The following is an 11,957-nucleotide window of genomic DNA, read 5'->3' as shown; positions in this document are numbered from 1 at the left end:
GGATGAATGCCTTTAAAGAAAGACAGGAGATAGCTCGTTTCACCTCTCTGCTGTCTGCCATGTCGGAAATCAATGAGAAGATACTCATCTGCAAACCAGGAAGTGGGTCCTCTGCAGACCTTGGATCTGCCCGGATCTACCTTTATCTTGGATTTCTCAGCCTCCAAAACTGTGAGGAAAATGTTTGTTGCTATTTAAGCTATTCAACCTATGCTATTTTTATTGCAACTCAAGTTAAGACAAGTAGAATCTGCTATTTGCAATTTAAGAACATGCACGGCTCACAATTTACTATTTGGGGAAAAATATATTTACATCCCTGCCTCATGCCATTCACAGAAATAAAATACACCTGGATTAAGAACTAAAATATTAAAAACCAAAATTAAAAAAACAAACATCAAAAACAAAAGCCCAGAGATAAAACTGAAAAGAAGTAGTAAACAAATTAGATTTAACTAACCACAATGGTCTGCCACTTTGTATGGGTAGATCAAAAATGTGTCTGTGAATGAACTAACAGACCATGAGAAATGGAAACCTGGCTAGTTAAGCAACGTCAGAACATTATAAGATAAAATTAAACTCATTACTCAGGAGAAGAACTAAATATTCTTAGGTCTCAGATCAGACAAGAATTTCTGTTTGAACTTCATAATGAACACAGTCTGTGATGAGATTTTATTGGACGATAACCAGAGAGTGAGTTACACTCTCTGTACTATTTTTGATGATGGCCCTCAGGCAAGTCACGTGGCATTACATGGAAAGCACACTAATGCTATTTACCCAGAACAACTCCAGAAGCAAAGGTGTAGGACTGTGTGTGAATGTACCTCTGATATCGACAAACTAGATAGACTACATATTCGTCAAAGAATCTCTTCCTAATATTTCTTTCAGGTGATCTTTTGATACATAATTAGGGGACTTGAGTCCAAGTTTATACTTCTTTATTATGTATATAAACAATCAAGATAGGTGTAGGATATTGGCTGTCAGTGGCCAAGAGAGACCCAGGCTATTTCTATAATTTTAAGGTTCCAGTAAATATATGGAAAATGTAGAAATGGCAGAGCTAGAGTTACCAAATCTGTGGTGTAATTTGAATGCATACATTCAGCAAATTAATGTTTTGAACACATATACAAAGAAATAACTATTGAGTAACTCATGTAGAGATAACATGTAAAGGAAATTTGAGGTCTCTCTTGAATGTGAAGCACAGCCCCTCCTGGCCTCTGGCACTGGTCCTGGTGAGAGTTGAGGAATCTGTGGGCCTAAATAGCCCAATCTTTACTCAGCCTAGAACCACAGGTATGGAAGCAAATACAAAAACTGTTTTGTTCATTTTAAATGGAGGCAAGTATGCTAACTTGCTTTATCCTGTTGAACACTTTGCAATCCCATGCACTGTAGCCCCCCAGAGTGGGTTGCTATACCCTCCTCCAGGGGATCTTCCTTACCCAGGGATAGAACTCTTACCTCTTTTGCATTGACAGGCAGATTCTTTACCACTAGCACCACCTAGGAAGCCCCTTAAATAGGTGCCGGAGTGCAGTCTGTATGTTAATGGACATGTAGTTCTAATTTGGCTAGACTCCCTACTTGGCCAAGAGAAAAATCCCATTGATATATACCTAACTTAAAATATGGCTCTTCCTGGGTTTAACAGGAGGAATGTGGAGGAAGGTCAACCCTGTGTGGGCAGATTCTTACACCCAGTTTAAAGGAAGTGGAAGTCTATATAAAAAAAAAATACTAACTTAAAGTTCAGAATCATCCATATCTTCCCTTGCTTTTCTTCCTGGCATGATTAGCTCACAGAACCACCATCTGTCCTGGTCACGTCTAGCTTGAGAAAATGAATTTACATCATCCGGATCCAAAGGAACGCTAGTCCTTTGTTAATTCTTCCCTGGTGTTTTCCGATTCTGTTTCACTGCCACAGTCACAGGGAAGAAGGGAGGCGGGGGAGGAGGGGAGAACGGGACCACGCAAAGATTGCTTCTCTCAACCCGGCGCCCACGTTGTCCCCACATCCACGACATGCCCCAGAAGTTCTGTGTCAGAGCTGGAGACTTAGCACAGACCCAACTCTGATCGCATGTGCTGTTTCGGTTCTTCTCTCAGAGAGATAACATTCCTTTGAACTCGCCAGCAAGGGCTTGCCAGTCTCTTGCCCCACACCACACACCCTTGGAATAGCCTTAAGAGAGAACTCAAAATTGTGACCTAACACGAAGGAAGGTGTTTTAAGGAAGGTTCCTTTAAGGAAGGTGCACCATATAAGAGGAAGTCTCAGGGTTCCTGAGTTCGCCTCACGAGGGGAGTAGATGGTACGTCGATAGCGCAAGTGGATTTGTTTGGAGATAGAATGTTTGGAGATGAGTTGAGGGGCCACTGCTTCAGTTGGTAGAGCAGGAACAATCCACACTTCCAAGGGCAGTCTGTGAGGGAAGAAGTGAGGAGGAGCATAGGAGGTGGGGGAAAGGACACTGCAGCATCTTACATCTGGTGGGTGTTTCAGAAGGCTCTTGGAAGGAGGGGTGGCTAATGCTCAATTTTAAATTGTTCTGTGGCCGCCATGTAATTCCCATTTCCACAAACCTTTAGTGATGTCTGCTGTTAAGCGAATTCGACAAGAAGGCCATAAGACAACTTCCTTGGCTTCCACCTGTGCTCTATAAAAGCGGTTCCCCAGCTTCCTTCTACAAAGCACTTCTAATCAGTTGGCATTGCTCAAGTAAATTCTCATATTTTTAATACTCCTCAGTTTATCTTTTAACATTACCAGAGAACTTTGTGAGAGTGAACTTTATATCTTTGCTTTTTTGTGGGAGTCTAAGGAAGGAGTCGCTCAGTCATGTCCGACTCTTGGAGAAGGCAATGGCAACCCACTCCAGTACTCTTGCCTGGAAAATCCCATGGACAGAGGAGCCTGTTAGGCTGTGGTCCATGGGATCGCTAGGAGTCGGACACGACTGAGAGACTTCACTTTATTTTTTCACTTTCATGCATTGGAGAAGGAAATGGCAACCCACTCCAGTGTTCTTGCCTGGAGAATCCCAGGGACGGGGGAGCCTGGTGGGCTGCCATCTATGGGGTCACACAGAGTCAGACACAACTAAAGTGACTTAGCAGCAGCAGCAGCAATGAAGGAGTGGAATTTCCCATCTGGGTCACCAAGGCTTGGACAGAACTGGTGCCCCGAGGCTGGAAGAATGACTCCTGTGCTTGGCTGAACTATCAGTGAAAGGAGAAGCTCTGAGCCAGAGTGACCTTAATAATTTCCAAGAGATCCCCTGAGAAATTTCCTCATATTGGAGGAAGGCGTTGGGCTTTTTGGAGGTTGTAGAATGGAGGTTTGAGCCAAGCATATGTGGATCTAAAAAGGCAAGGAGAAGGACTCCCTGGCAGCCAATGGTTAAAACTCTGTGTTTCCAGTGTAGGGGCAAGAGTTCAATCCCTGGTTGGGGAACTAGTCCTGCATTCTGGACAGTACAAACCCCACCTCCAACCCCATCACCACCACCACCACACACACACACAGACACACACACACAAAAGGTGTACAGAGCTGAAATCTGAGTTATATACATCTATTTGTGGTCTTGCTTTCTCTTTCCTGCTAGATCCTAAAGGGACCTTCTCTTTTGCAGAACCACTATAGACTGCTAACCTCTTAGGTCTGAGATGGATATGGGAGAAGTTATAAGGGAAAAAAGATCCTAGAGACAAGTGCCTTAGTGGTTGGAGAGAGGAAAGGACATGGGAAAAATGCTAACTTTACCTACACACATTTGAACAAGAGCACTAGCAAGAGGTAATCGTGTTTTCTCTAACCATGGCATTCTAGAATATAATTATTTGTGATAAGTGACTGCCTTTTTTCTTCCTAGTTTTTTAAGTGACAGCTTTAACAGTCCTTCCTAGGATCAAAGAGCTCTGTTCTCACTTGGCAAATGATCGAAGGAGAGGCAATAAAATGAGAGACAGAAGAGGGTAGGCCCCGGACAGGACACAGATTTTTAAAAGGGTGAATATTCCCCTTATTCCTCCCTACAAAGAAACCAGGGCATCCACTGCCTGGTCATGATCATTCGGCACACAGCCTCCTCTCCTGGGGTGCCAGTCATTGGATGAGGACCTCCCTGGGCTCCCTGCCACAGAGATAATATGTTCCAGTCTGTTATTTTCACCTTCAACTGGCAGCCCAGTGGGTCCTAGCATGTTTAAGAGTCAGCTGTGCCACAGAGGACAGGCATGCCATGGCCATGAGGCAGGCCATCATGTATGGTGAACGGTGCAGCACAGGAGTGCTGATGAAGTCAGCTTGGCTGCCTGCCTGGCAGGTGGACCCTTCCTGCCACCCAGTCTGCTTCTAAGTCTGGAAGCCTGGGTGCATAGCCTTCTCTCTTTGTCTTGTCTCCTTCATTCCCCTTTATACTTTCCACACATAATATTGCCATTTTCTTCAGTGTCCTCTCACCTGTTTCAACCTCTCTTCATCTTTTCCAATGGATAAGTCATTCTTCTTTCCATTGCATAATGGGTGAAAAAAGTTATTCCATCTGCAGCTCTCCACCACTTTCTGAGAGGGTACCTCTTCTTGGGTGTAGGTATGCAACTTTTGAGATGGACTCAGCATCCAGCTTAGTTTTTCTGCATAGTAAATGGAGAAAGCTTATGAGAGTGGGAGTGAGATAGAAGAATTCAGGATGAAAGGCACAGGAGATGGTGAGATTGAGTGCTGTGGGAGCAAACATTTTGGAACAACTCCTCTTTAGTGATAGAAAGAGAGAAGGGAATTTGGAGAAGGTGGGGAGGAGAAAGAATGATTATGCTGACAGCAATATCTGCTATTTATCCAGTACTTGATTTTTGTTAGGCATTATACTTAGCTCCTTTTGTTCATTATTCAATCCAATCCTCCAACAATGTTGTAGGCTAAGTTTTATTATCCTTTTGCTCCTGAGGAAACCAAGGCTCAGCAAAGTTAGAGAACTTGCTCAAAGTAACACAGCCAGGAAGCTGTGAAATTCAGTGCAAGTTCCAGCTGACTTCAGAGTTCAAATTCATAATGACTAAAATATATTGACTCGCCAAGAAAATATATGACTGGACCTTCAGAAAGGCAGAATGTTGAGCTTATAAGTGACTAGATTTATTACCTGGGAAGCTCAGTGACCCTCTTCTGCCTTTCTGTGAGAGGGTAGGTGGCACTGAGGTGGCCACTAAGCCACTGACTGGCCTGCCGTCTGCATATGCTGGTTGGCTGCCTGCCCCTCAGTGTCTGGGCCTTTTGTTCAGCTTTCATGGAAAATGTGATGCTGGATCTGGTCAGCCTGGCACTTTTCATTCCAAAAGAATGCTGAGGTGGGATAAAACAAACCCAAAGAGCAGGCGAATAAGAGACAAAGGATTAGAACCAACCAGTTTCTTTCATACACAGCAGTATTTTGAGAAACTCTAGTCAATAAATAACTCATTTCAACAATACTTCCCCAAAGAAAACTTTCCATGGTCTTATTCAAGTTTCTCATCTTGCTGTTTAAAACCATTTCCTTTGTTTTAGGACAACTGTGTGCGTAAAACACATGCAATTTCAGGGGACAAGACCTTGGAATATTAGAGCTAGAAGCAACCCCCTCCTTCACTGTGCAGATCATAAGCGCAAGGTCCCAGGATGACTTTAGAGTCACAGATCTATATCTCAGTCCTTTCCCTGATGCTTTACTAATGGTGTAATAGCTCTTTAGCCAGAGACAGGATCAACTCTCTCCCCTAAAACTCTGCCTACCCTGGTGATGGATGTAGTGGGGATTAAATGAAGTGTTCTACCTGAAGTGCCTAGAAAAGGTCCTGTAAGAAGTAAATGCTCAACAAATGCCTGTGCCCTTTCTTGGGCCATGTTATTCATCTATTCAGGGTAGAGCTAAGGCCAGAACCTTGTTTTCTGATTCTCCACTGTGTGTGTGTGTGTGTGTACATGCTGCAGAGCAGTGTAATGTCTGCTTCCATGAAGTAACGTGATTTATTACCCTTTCTAATTCTATTCAGTTCAGTTCAGTTGCTCAGTCGTGTCCGACTCTTTGCAACCCCATGAATCACAGCACACCAGGCCTCCCTGTCCATCACCAACTCCCGGAGTTCATCTAGACTCACGTCTATCGAGTCAGTGATGCCATCCAGCCATCTCATCCTCTGTCGTCCCCTTCTCCTCCTGCCCCCAATCCCTCCCAGCATCAGAGTTTTTTCCAATGAGTCAACTCTTCACATGAGGTGGCCAAAGTACTGGAGTTTCAGCTTTAGCACCATTCCTTCCAAAGAAATCCCAGGGCTGATCTCTTTTAGAATGGACTGGTTGGATCTCCTTGCAGTCCAAGGGACTCTCAAAAGTCTTCTCCAATACCACACTTCAAAAGCATCAATTCTTCGGTGCTCAGCTTTCTTCACAGTCCAACTTTCACATCCATACATGACCACTGGAAAAACCATAGCCTTGACTAGATGGACCTTTGTTGGCAAAGTAATGTCTCTGCTTTTCAATATGCTATCTAGGTTGCTCATAACTTACCTCCCAAGGAGTAAGCATCTTTTAATTTCATGGCTGCAGCCACCATCTGCAGTGATTTTGGAGCCCCCCCAAAATAAAGTCTGACACTGTTTCCACTGTTTCCCCATCTATTTCCCATGAAGTGATGGGACCAGATGCCATGATCTTAGTTTTCTGAATGTTGAGCTTTAAGCCAACTTTTTCACTCTCCACTTTCACTTTCATCAAGAGGCTTTTTAGTTCCTCTTCACTTTCTGGCATAAGGGTGGTGTCATCTGCATATCTGAAGTGATTGATATTTTTCCCAGCAATCTTGATTCCAGCTTGTGCTTCTTCTAGCCCAGCGTTTCTCATGATGTGGTTATGATATTCCAAGCACTTATTTAGATGTTATTGTTCAACAATAGTGCAACAAAATGGTAAAGTTGGTAGACAGGGATAGTATCACTGGATCCACTTTCCACATCAGGGAAGGCAGACTGGGAGAACGTGATTTCCTTCAGTCCCGTGGCTAGTCAGGGGTGCAGTTAGATCACTAGGTAGTTTTATTAAAGAGATAAGAGAGAGTGAAAGAAATACTAAGCTGGAGGTCATAAATGACATAAGTGACTGATAATTCTGATTAAATAGTGAGAGAAAAAATGGACTTTGAGATGATTGAGCAAAAGACCAAGAGAAAACACTGACAAAGCAGTAAACAACCCCCTGTGAGGGACTGGGGGAAAGTAACAGTGGTGGTCACTGCTGACCAGAGTAACTTTCCTGTCAGATAAGTACTGGTTGCTCAGCAGTTCTGAAATTCTTCAGCCCATTCTTTCCAACTCACTTTGCCTCTACAGCATCCTAACTGCACAAACACTCTTCTTCAGACAAGAAAATGGAAAACTATTTTAAAAAATCACATTTCAGTTTCAATTTTACTCTCTAGTTCAAGGTAGTGGTATTCTAAACCCTAGAATTTGGATTGCTTTAAATTTATTCATCTGAGATATATGAACATACACAGGTACTCCAGTCTTCCTAAAATGCACAGAGTTCACAGAGTCAGAAGCAACTTAGCAGCAGCAGCAGCAGCATCAAGCATGATAATGATACAGAAAAAATTCACCATGAGAAAATGAAAGATGATCCCTGACTCTTCCATCCCCACATCTGCTGCACCCAATGGCTCTTGACCTGAGCTTCATTCTGGTGCTCTGAGTTTATACCCTCAGATTCTGACCTTTTTGAAAACCCACCACATGTCTTTCACAAGCTGACCTGTAATACTCTGAATATACCAAATATCATTGGATTGTACACTTTAAACAGGTGAATTGTATGGCATGTGAATTCTCTTTCAATCAAGTCGTTACATTAATAAAGGGACCATAAAAGAATTGAAAGCACAATCTTAGATATGTGCACACCCATTTTAATAGCAGCATTATTCAAAATAGCCAAAAGGGGAAAGCAGCTCAAGTGTCCAGAGACCAATGAATAGAACAGCAATATGTGATATCTATACTTATCTGTGTCTATATCTATAATCTGTATCTATAGGTGTGTTATATGATATGTATACATACACTGGGATATTATGCAGCCTTTAAAAATTAAAAAACAATATTTTTGGCTGTGTTGAGTCTTCGTTACTGTGCGTGGGCTTTTTCTAATTGCAGAGAGCAGGGGCTACTCTCTCATTGCAGTTTTTGGGCTTCTCTTTGCAGTGGCTTCTTTTGTCACAGAGCACAGACTCTAGAGCATCAGGTCTTCAGTAGTCGTGGCGCGTGGGCTCAGTAGTTTTGGAGCATGGAGTTAGTTGCCTTGTGGTATGTGGAATCTTACTGGAGCAGGGATTGAACCTATATCCTCTGCATTGGCAGACAGACTCTCAACCACTGAACCACCAGGGAAGTCCTATACAGCCTTTAAAAAGAAGGAAAATCTGACATGTGCTACAACATGGATGAAACTTGAGGGTATTATACTAAGTGAATAAACCAGTCACAAAAACACAAAACTAAATCATTCCACTTGTATAAGATACCTAGAGTAAATTCAGAGCCAGGGGGTAGAAAGATAGTTTCCAGGGGCTGTAGCGGGAGAAGTGGAAAATGGTTGTCTAATAGATACAAAGTATTAGTTTTGTAAGATGAGAAGAGTTCTATAGATTGGATACACAGCAGTGTGAACATATGGAACACTAATGAGCACTACTGAACACTTAAAAATGGTTAAGATGCTATATTTTATATTATGTGTGTTTTACCACACTTTTTAAAAAGGGGAGATGGGGCTGTGGTTCATGCGTACCGTTTAAGGGGAGCTGCAGCCTGGTTGCCTGTGAAATTCCAGTAAACAATGATAGAAGAACTTTCAGAATCTAATATAGTTTTAGAAGAAAGTAATGGTCATGTTCTACCCCTTAATGGTTTCAAAGTTCTCAGAGATAGGAATTATAAGACAGTTACTCTAGACTTTTCTGACATTGATAGGAAAGGATTCATATATTTATTAATTCATTTATTCACAAACATTGAGTGTGTGCCTACTGTGTTTTAGGCTTGGTGCCGATTGCTGGGAAGACAGCGTCAAGGTGTCACTGCCCCAACCCACATAGGTTCTACAGTCTGATGGGCTGAATCAATTGATACGGAACATGACTTGTAAAAGTCCAGAATGCCTAGGCTTTTCATTTGCGTATTTTATAGAGTCTCTCATGAACACTGTGGTAACAGCCACCACTACAACTATCTCTTGATACTTTCATATACATTTTCGTACTACTTGGTTTGACTGGATTCTGACCTCAACCTGCTCCTCCCACCTCTTCAATAATTAAGTTTCTTGAGAACAGGCCAGTCTTATTCATTTTATATTTGCTACAAACGTGTATCCTCTACAAAAAGTCCCTATAGTGATCAAAGTTCTATTCACCCAGAACCTCAATAACAATTTTGTGAACTAAACAATTTTGAGGTAACAAACACTGCCCTGTCACTGTGACCAAAATAGTGACTGCTGCTTTCAGGGTCCTGGAACCATCCCAGCCACCAAAGCGGATTGTTATACATAAGGAAATGTCTGTCCTACAAATTAGGAAAGATGTTTTACAATATGTTGAGGGACTTCCCTGGCGGTCCAGTGACTGGGACTTCGCACTCCCAATGCAAGGGCCCAGGTTGATCCCTGGTCAGGGAACTGGATCCCACATGGCGCACCTAAGAGTTCGAGTGCCACAGCTTAAGGTCCCTCATGCTGCAACCAACACCTGGAACAGACAAATTAAAAAAAAAAAATCGTGTTGATCCATCCCCGGTTCTTCCTTGCATTGTGAAGATTTGGCCCCATTTTACAAAAGTTCTTTTTCTGTGACATTACTAATCCTACAGTGAGTATAACCTGAGAAACACGAGATTTATTTGCATGTGCAAGTTTGTAGACCTAGACCTCATATTATACATGAACTCATTTAACTCATGTAAAATCTTATTCAGGCTAGAAGTATCCAGAGTGGGGCAAAGAGTGAAAGAAATTAGGCAGTTGTTGGAGGTTTTGAAAGTAATGATCTGGAATGATGCCATCTTATTATTGCCTATGAGAAGAGTCTGCAGTCAGAGGCCTCTAAATCAGAATTATACATTCAGATCCAGTTATTTAGTGAAATAACTGTACTAAATTCCTAGTTGTATGCTGTTTCATTCATCTTCATAATCAGTTTCTGATGGAGGCATTACCAGCTTATCTTACAGATGGTGAAACTGAGGACTAATGAGATTGGGAGATTCCACAATGTTTCACTGCCTCCAAGTTCACATATCATGACATCTCAATTTTAATATTTTACTGAGGTAAGAGACTTTAAAAAAACTGTAAATAGTCTCTGTTGCTCAGGAGTTGCTGGTTCTATAAGATCCAGTAAGCATCACTCTTGCTTTCCTGAACTTTGAGCTTCAGTTGCACGTCAGACTGTGGAGGTGGCCAAATGCTGATGCCATGGAGCAGCAGCAGGCGGCACCACTCAGGGGCAGATGAATTCATACGCCTCCGACATGCCTGGCCAGTCTGCTGTTCACGTGAAGCGATACTCAGCAGATCAGGGCCACCTTGGTCTGCAAACGCAAGTCATTCTTCCCTGATTAATGCAGATTTAATGTCCAAGGTTACAAACTGCTGGGAGGTGGAGAGGGAGAGAGCAAATCTCTGCAGTTTGAGGTCACCAAAACGTAAGCAGCTCGCCCTGACTTGAAGTGAGACAGGTACTCCGTGTACCTTTCCTGTGACTTATGGCAAGTTACCTAATCTCTCTGAGCCAGAGTTTCCTTGTCCAGAAAGTGGGGCTAATAAACCTTTCTTCAGAGAGGTGCTAGATTAGAGAGCATACATCAAAAAAATCAAGTGCATCATAAAACTTCAAAAAAGAGCTATTATTATTATCGTTGTCATTATTACAACAAAAATAATTATCCTAGTAGCCTGTGGGAAATTATTTCTACCATAAATTTCTCAGTGGGTAAAATGTTCCAATCACAGTTCTGACCACCCCGGCCCTGATGCCCAACAACTATTACTAAGCCCACTCTCTATTCTGTCGTCATCATCCACCTCTTATTCCTCCTTTCTCCTCTGACAAAAGTCAAACTTGATGAAACTTCATATGTCTCCAGATCAATCATCCTAATCTGACAAGTCAAGTACCAGGTGTTTGAATGAGCACCAGAAAGTGTGCCTTAGGGAGGCCGGTGAAGTCAGGAGCACTGATGGGAACTTTCCATGGTTTCAGATCAGATCAGATCAGATCAGTCGCTCAGTCGTGTCCGACTCTTTGCGACCCCATGAATCACAGCACGCCAGGCCTCCCTGTCCATCACCAACTCCCGGAGTTCACTGAGACTCACGTTCATCGAGTCAGTGATGCCATCCAGCCATCTCATCCTCTGTCGTCCCCTTCTCCTCCTGCCCCCAATCCCTCCCAGCATCAGAGTCTTTTCCAATGAGTCAACTCTTCCCATGAGGTGGCCAAAGTACTGGAGTTTCAGCTTTAGCATCATTCCTTCCAAAGAAATCCCAGGGCTGATCTCCTTCAGAATGGACTGGTTGGATCTCCTTGCAGTCCAAGGGACTCTCAAGAGTCTTCTCCAACACCACAGTTCAAAAGCATCAATTCTTTGGCGCTCAGCCTTCTTCACAGACCAACTCTCACATCCATACATGACCACTGGAAAAACCATAGCCTTGACTAGACGAACCTTTGTTGGCAAAGTAATGTCTCTGCTTTTGAATATGCTATCTAGGTTGGTCATAACTTTCCTTCCAAGGAGTAAGCGTCTTTTAATTTCATGGCTGCAGTCACCATCTGTAGTGATTTTGGAGCCCAGAAAAATAAAGTCTGACACTGTTTCCACTGTTTCCCTAT

The 11,957-nt window shown here is 42.8% G+C and overlaps 1 long non-coding RNA gene across 1 annotated transcript; it reads right to left on the bottom strand.

Moving 5' to 3' along the window:
* Positions 1-3,586: 3,586 nt before the first annotated feature.
* LOC139184624 (uncharacterized) lies at positions 3,587-7,252 on the bottom strand. Its single transcript, XR_011568176.1, has 2 exons — positions 5,175-7,252; positions 3,587-4,665 (listed from the first exon to the last, which is right to left on the bottom strand). It is a non-coding gene; the product is annotated as an uncharacterized lncRNA (long non-coding RNA).
* Positions 7,253-11,957: the final 4,705 nt, after the last annotated feature.

The sequence above is a fragment of the Bos indicus genome, chromosome 8 (genome assembly GCF_029378745.1).
Source record: "Bos indicus isolate NIAB-ARS_2022 breed Sahiwal x Tharparkar chromosome 8, NIAB-ARS_B.indTharparkar_mat_pri_1.0, whole genome shotgun sequence".
In the NCBI taxonomy this organism is placed as follows: Eukaryota; Metazoa; Chordata; class Mammalia; order Artiodactyla; family Bovidae; genus Bos; species Bos indicus.
The sequence above is the reverse complement of the archived record's forward strand: the minus strand, read 5'-3'. Positions and strand labels throughout refer to the sequence as shown.